The sequence below is a fragment of the Manacus candei genome, unplaced genomic scaffold, assembly GCF_025592945.1.
Source record: "Manacus candei isolate 608988 ecotype Guabito, Panama unplaced genomic scaffold, ASM2559294v1 h1tg000114l, whole genome shotgun sequence".
Classification (NCBI taxonomy): domain Eukaryota; kingdom Metazoa; phylum Chordata; class Aves; order Passeriformes; family Pipridae; genus Manacus; species Manacus candei.
Genome location: NW_026138162.1, coordinates 242933 through 249713, shown reverse-complemented (window position 1 = coordinate 249713; position 6781 = coordinate 242933).

The following is a 6781-nucleotide window of genomic DNA, read 5'->3' as shown; positions in this document are numbered from 1 at the left end:
GAGATTTTAGTGATTCTTTAAAAGAAAAATTTGTAGAAAAAGTGCATCAGTAGCACTGTGAGATAGAAGCGTTCTTGGCATAAGCCAAGCAATGAGTCATGGGATAGTTTCTCACCTGGTTTTGTAACTTATCACGATGCAACAATCTATTAGTTGGACATTTCCTTCAGAGATGTGGCTTCTCTTCACAAAAGGAAACAGAAAAAGAGGGATGAGAGCTCATATTAATGACCCAGTAACTGTAGCTAATGCCAATGAGAAGATTAAGAAATAGCACTTCCTATTGCAGAATAATAATAAGGAACACAGGCTGGAGTTGAAAAGAATCAATCTCGAATGCAGTGAGAATATATACATGCTTTATAGGCAAGATGCAAATGACTAGTCTTCAGTTATGTGACATTATTCCGAAGTCCACAATACTTTTTATGAGGCTTTAAATGAATTGTATAATTTCTGAATTTTATAGCAAATAAAAATATCCAGAAAATATACAGGTTACTAATGAGCACTCACTAAGCAATATGTATGTATTTTCAGGGTAAATATTATATTTATTTATACAATTGAAATAGATAACTATATTTTATATATATTTAAGTATGTATCAAAAATTAGCAACGTTCCCTGTTCCAATGCTCACACTTATTTTAAAAATAAGGACTCTTGAAGTAAGAACAAAGAGAATGATGATTGTTACTAACAGTAGTAATAATAGCAATACTAGCATTTGATGCATATTAATTTTTTCTTTATATTTCCATGAAGCAAAAGATAATCATAGGAGCAGATTACTTACTCCAATCTCTACTATTTTGAGTCTTTAAAAATAAACTAGACAAACATCTGTCAGCATGATCCTATGTTGAAGAAAGGAATAGACTCTGTAACATTTCTAGGTTTTCTGTAGCCTGAGTTTACGATTTCACAAAATTACCACCAGCAATATCAACTCAATACCCTTCAGTTCTTGTCCTCTGCCTCTTCCCTTCCTTTCCCCTTTCTGTTCCTTAGCCACAGCTTACTCTGCTCAAGTGTTTGTATGATCATACTCTGAACAAACACAAAAAGCCCTGAAACAAAAAAAAATCTAAAAAAAATTAATTTTTTTTTAAAGGAGGTGCACTTTAGACTGCTACTGTTATTGAATACTTTGTCTTTCAAAATCCTGGCCTTATTTTCTGTGATAATGTGATTTTCTATAACAATTTCATAGGAGTATAGGCATTTTGAATTTCTGGAATGTATTCTGAGCCATCACATTGTCCTAGCACGTGGTTCTCACAGAGCTATTTACTCTGAAAACGTCATGGCTATTAACAACAAAATCCAGCCTATATCCAGCCATAAAACAGAAACTATAGCTTGTCATTTGTACAAAGAACATTTATTATATAGTTCTTCTTACAAACTGAAAAGATAAGCAAAATGAGACAGCAAGTCTTGTTCAATAAGACCTTTCAGCAGATGTCTAATTTAAAGCATATGAGCAATTCCAAAGTCAAAGCACCTGCTTGTATGCATAAGGATTTTGTTGAATCTTCTGCAGTTGTGGGAATGAAGTAAGTGAAGGATGCCATAGCAACAGTAACTCAGAAAACTCTTTCTGAGGAAGGAGGAATTCACAGAACTTTTCCATACTTAACGAAGGTCTCTATGTTTATTTTGCAAACAAAATTTGCAAGAAATTGACTGTCTTTTAATTAGTACATTCAAAAGTAGTGTTCCCCAACAGTCCAGCGTGCTTCATATGGAAACGGGAGGTCATAATCAATCCATTGATTTTGTGCATTAGTTATAAAGCAAGAGAATAAAGAGGGGTTTTGTCTGAGTAAGTAAGCAAGGTACATCAGCTGACCAGTAACTGCCATATTAATAGGTGTTTATCTTATCTGGTTACAAGAAGAAAAAGCACAGAATATTCCTTGGAAAGTTGCAAAATCTGGGAAGACAAGATGCTCAGTGTATCTTTTAACAGTGACTGAAAGAGCACTGTGCATATATATCTCTCTCACCATAATTTTGTGTATATTTATGTGGGAATAGAAAGATACTTATCTTGTACACTTGTTCACTACAACATTCCTATTACTCTTGAAGTCAGTAACAGATACTTTGCTTTCTTTTGGTAAAAGCATAGAAGAAAAAATATTTATCTGTAACATATATTGCTGATCATATATTGAACCTAAATCATCCCTCTATAATAAGTGGAGAGGGATGGGAAATTTCAGTCCATCTATATATGTGTCTTAGATGGGATGATATCTTCTATCTGTTCCTCTGCACAGACTGTTGAAGAAAACTGCCTAAAAATAGATTACTAAATTTTAGGCCTAGGCAAAACATGCAGACATCAAATTTGACATTGCCTTGGTAATTGTTTACCTTTTACAATTGTATGGTCATACTTGTAGAGAGAAATCCTTTGACCTTACAGGGACTTTTGTGTACAAGGTAAGGTCAACACAAATCACATTTTCATTTGTGGCATTTTCTTAAATACTTTAGAAACAGTATTTTTGTAGATATTTCATACATATGCAGGTAGATTTGTGCTCAGATAGGCTATTGACTAGAAAAAATGAATTTCAATTAACAAAAATTTCTTAATAAATAAGCAATAAGGACCATGAGATATAACTTTGTCTTCACTAACAAAGAAACTGACAACACACCTCTGTGAAACAAGATGCTATTTATCTGTAAACATCTGGGTGTGTCAAAGGCGTGAAAACAGCACTACCACTGTAGTGGAAGAAAGCTCTCACAATGTATTTTTGTTGCTTTTTCCACTTTAATCAGTGTGTTATTTTCAAGATCTATTTCCTCTTGCGGCAGTTACCCACACAATTAAGTAAGAAATATAAGTGAAAAAGTGTTAATTTACTAACAATAGATGTGAAGTTCAAATAAAAATTTCATTCTGTTGAAATTAACACTGGAATTGTAGACAATATGATAAAATAAACTTAATGACATTATATTGCAGGAAAAAGGAGTGAAAAAAAAAGCAGCCACATTTAGCTGAATGTAACTAAACCCAGACCTGCAGACTTATGTGCCCGCTTCTTGTCTGATGTGTGAGAGTACTTTGACTGTCCATGTGAGTTGAGTAGCTTCAGAACATTAAAGAGTGCCTTAGTTAAATATTTACAAGTGCTGTTCATTCTTCAGGTTAGCACTTGCACCACTTAAGTCTTCAAAATCTATCTCAAATGCTATGTGGAGCTAGGCAGGATTTTATTTGAGAAGAGCTGGAATTTAGTTTTTTTCTTCTGCATTAGTATCAGAAGAATGATTTGCCCCACATTTCTAAAAATGGGCATTGCCATGCCATTTCCATTTCTGCTGGAGCAGAATTTTCTTCTAAAGCCCCCTTGACTAGTACCTTGTAGATAATTTTGCTACAGTTTTGAAAATGCAATAGATACATCTTCTTAAAATGAAACAGAAACTCAAAATTAGCCAAGCTTAACACTGATTTGACAAGTGTTGCTCCTCACCATGAAACAGACGAGGGACGCAGAAAAATGCCTGCTTGTATGTCTTACCATAGATCTTGTCTTGCAAAACCTGCAGTTTCTTTATTTATTTTAAGAACTGACTTAAGTGGTCAGCATTTCTCCTTTCATAAAAGCATTCTCATTCTGTACCAAGGTGTGGGATCTCTGTCTCTCTAGTTCCTTTTATCTTTGTCAAACAAGGTTTAACAATGCTTATGTGAAGGTGTAACATGGGATGATATCAATTAGTCTGCATTCTATGACTGGAGACACAAACTGTGATTAATCTGTGTCAGAGATTAAGTTTACAAACACAAGTAAATACATTAAACACAGGTAAATACTAGTTACTGTGTCCCTGTATGGGCTCACTAACAATAGTGCTCATTTAATAGAGAAAATGAAGTGTATTACAGCAAAGTTGTCCTGAATCACACAAGTCAAACATAGTGATGTTCTGATCATAAAATGAAAATGACTCTTTTTTGAAAAGTGTCTCCACAAATATATCTTCCTGATATGTTGCATGTGCAGATGTTCTACCCAAAAAATCACACTGTCAAGTAGTATCTGAGTCTGTTGGAACTTCTGGAGTCCAGTTAGAAATTTTTTGAACCAGCTTTACCATTGTGTAAAGGACATGTGACAGGTGTTTGCAGAACTGTCAGCTCTGAGGGGAGATTACCATTACTTTTAAATAAAGTCAATTTTCTCAATGGAATCATAATTTGGAAGCACTCATTCAAGTTACAGGTCCTGTGCGGAACAACTTGTCTACTCAAAGATGATACGCATTCAGTTTTATGTTTGCTGATATTCCCCCTCCATTCTCTTTATAATGATTATGCCAGTTTCTCAGACAGATCAATTAGATGTGCAAAGTTAGATTGGATGAAAAAGAGTGTGTTTAAATAATTTGATGCAAAGCACTCTTAGATAGTTTCTCTTCCTTTGTCTTTGATACTTTCTGATTGACTATCTATTTTTGAATAATAATAATAATAATAATAATAATAAATTTTGTCAGAAATATGCTTCAGTGATGGATGAGTTAAACCTTAAGACTGTCAGAATTATCACACTAAGAAAAAACAATACTGCAAGTTTTGTGGCATTTATTCCACGTGGTTAAGTGAATGTATTCAAATCTTCTCTGTGTATCCAGAGAACAACATTTTCCTTCTAAAAAGAGAAAAATAAGAGACTGTCATGGTTTAGTGTCTTAAAACCTCTTTTCTAGAAACTTGGCTTTACATTTCCGCATCAGCACAGTGTGAAAACAAAATATGAATCATATTACTCTTAGCAGACATATCTTAAGATCATAAAATCACCATGTAAACCATTTGTGAGGAAAGATCTGATAAAACAGGGGGTCAGAAATACACAAAGGACAACTTACAACACCATCCACTCTAAATGTGAATAAGAATTCTCTATGTAATAAGATTTACTATTTCTCTTCTTAGGTCTATGAATTTACTATAAAATAAAATCTAGAAAAGAATGTGGGATGAAACCCCACAATTTTTTTTCTTGCTCACAAATAGTCAGAATGTTGTTCAAAATGTTCTGTTTACGACATTGAGGTTTTTAAGATTCTGTGCATTTTTTATGAATGCAATACTGTATTTTTGTGTACATCCTACTTTAATTAGTTTTTGTCTATTAGCTTGTGAATGCAGACATCAGTTTCAAATCTATTGCCTAGTTTGGGTGTGGACTGGCACTCATTCTAATAGTTAGGTTTATTTGAGCAAATACATGACAGTACATGAGAATTGCATATTCAGCATTTGTATGCTGCATAAATGAAGTATAGCATACATTTTAATGATATATTATTTTATCCTTAGGTTAATTTATCTCCACAAAACCAGCAAAATAAAATTAGTAAGATATACAACTGTTATCCAAGTCCATCCAGACTCAATCCTGCAAACATTGCTTTCATAGCATTTAACTTAACTCTCACATAATTTAATTGAGATGTGAGCTCAAAAGTTGTTGACAAGTTAAGTTAAAAACTGCTATATGCAAGTTTGAAGACTGAAACACTGTGTGTTGGCAGGGTCAGCATCGTACTTTCACTATGTAGACCTGTGACTATATGCTGTTGACTGTGTCTCAAAAACACACACATTTTCCAGTCAGAGCACTATTAAAACAAAAAAAAAAATATACACAATGGTTGATATATGACAGCTAATGAGCTCCATTCTAAAAGCATAAATGAAAGAATATCAAAATAAAAAGCAATCAATTGTCTACTCTACTTCATCCATCTTCTCTGCTCTGCTCTCGCAAGACTCCATCTGGAGTACTGCATCCAGCTACAGGGTCCTGAGCACAGGAAAGGTATGACCTGTTCAAACAGGGCCAGGAGAGAACCCTAAAAATGATCAGAGGGATGGAACACGTCTCCTATTAAGAAAGGCTGAGAGAGTTGGGATTGCACAGCCTAGAGAAGAGAATGCTCCAGAGGAGAGTTTTTATCAGCTTTTCAAAGCTTTAGAGGGCTTGTAAGAAAGATAGGAGCTTTTCAGCAATAGGACAAGGAGTAATGCCTTTAAACTGAGAGGTGATCAATTCAAATTACATAGAAGAAACATATTTTTTACAATGAGAGTTATTGAACACTAGCACAGGTTGCCCAGAGCAGTGGTAGATGTCCCATCCCTGGAAACATTCAAGGTCAGTTTGGATGGGGCTCTGAGCCACCTTATCTAGTTGAAGATGTCCCACTTCATTGCAGGGGGATGAACTAATGACCTTCAAAGGTCCCTTCCAACACAAACTATTCTGTGATTCTATAATTCGATGATACAGCACCCAGCAAATGTGATGGCAAGAGATTCTTTTCAAAATCCCATTGGTACACTTGTGTGAGTTTAAATCAAACTACAGTGTTAATTTCAAAAATAATTGACATAAACCATGGTTCATTGTTTGGTGTAAAGATATATATTCTCTAAGGATCGCCAGGAACACTGGACTTATTATTTAGAACTTCGGCTTTGAAATAAAATGTAAGCACTCATGCAACCGTTTGCACCTAGTCACTTATTTTTATGCATGGTTTAAGGTAGGAAGACATATTTTCAATACATCAGTTTCAGAAAAGAATGAGTTTTACAACTGATGCATTGGTATCTTCTCTGCCAAGCAGATGTCAGTTCCATAAGCCTATTCCAATCCTCTAGTGAGACAAGGAAATGATTTTTCTTTTTTAAAACAGCCTTAGACATTGTAGCTTAAGGGCAAAAGTGTCAGAG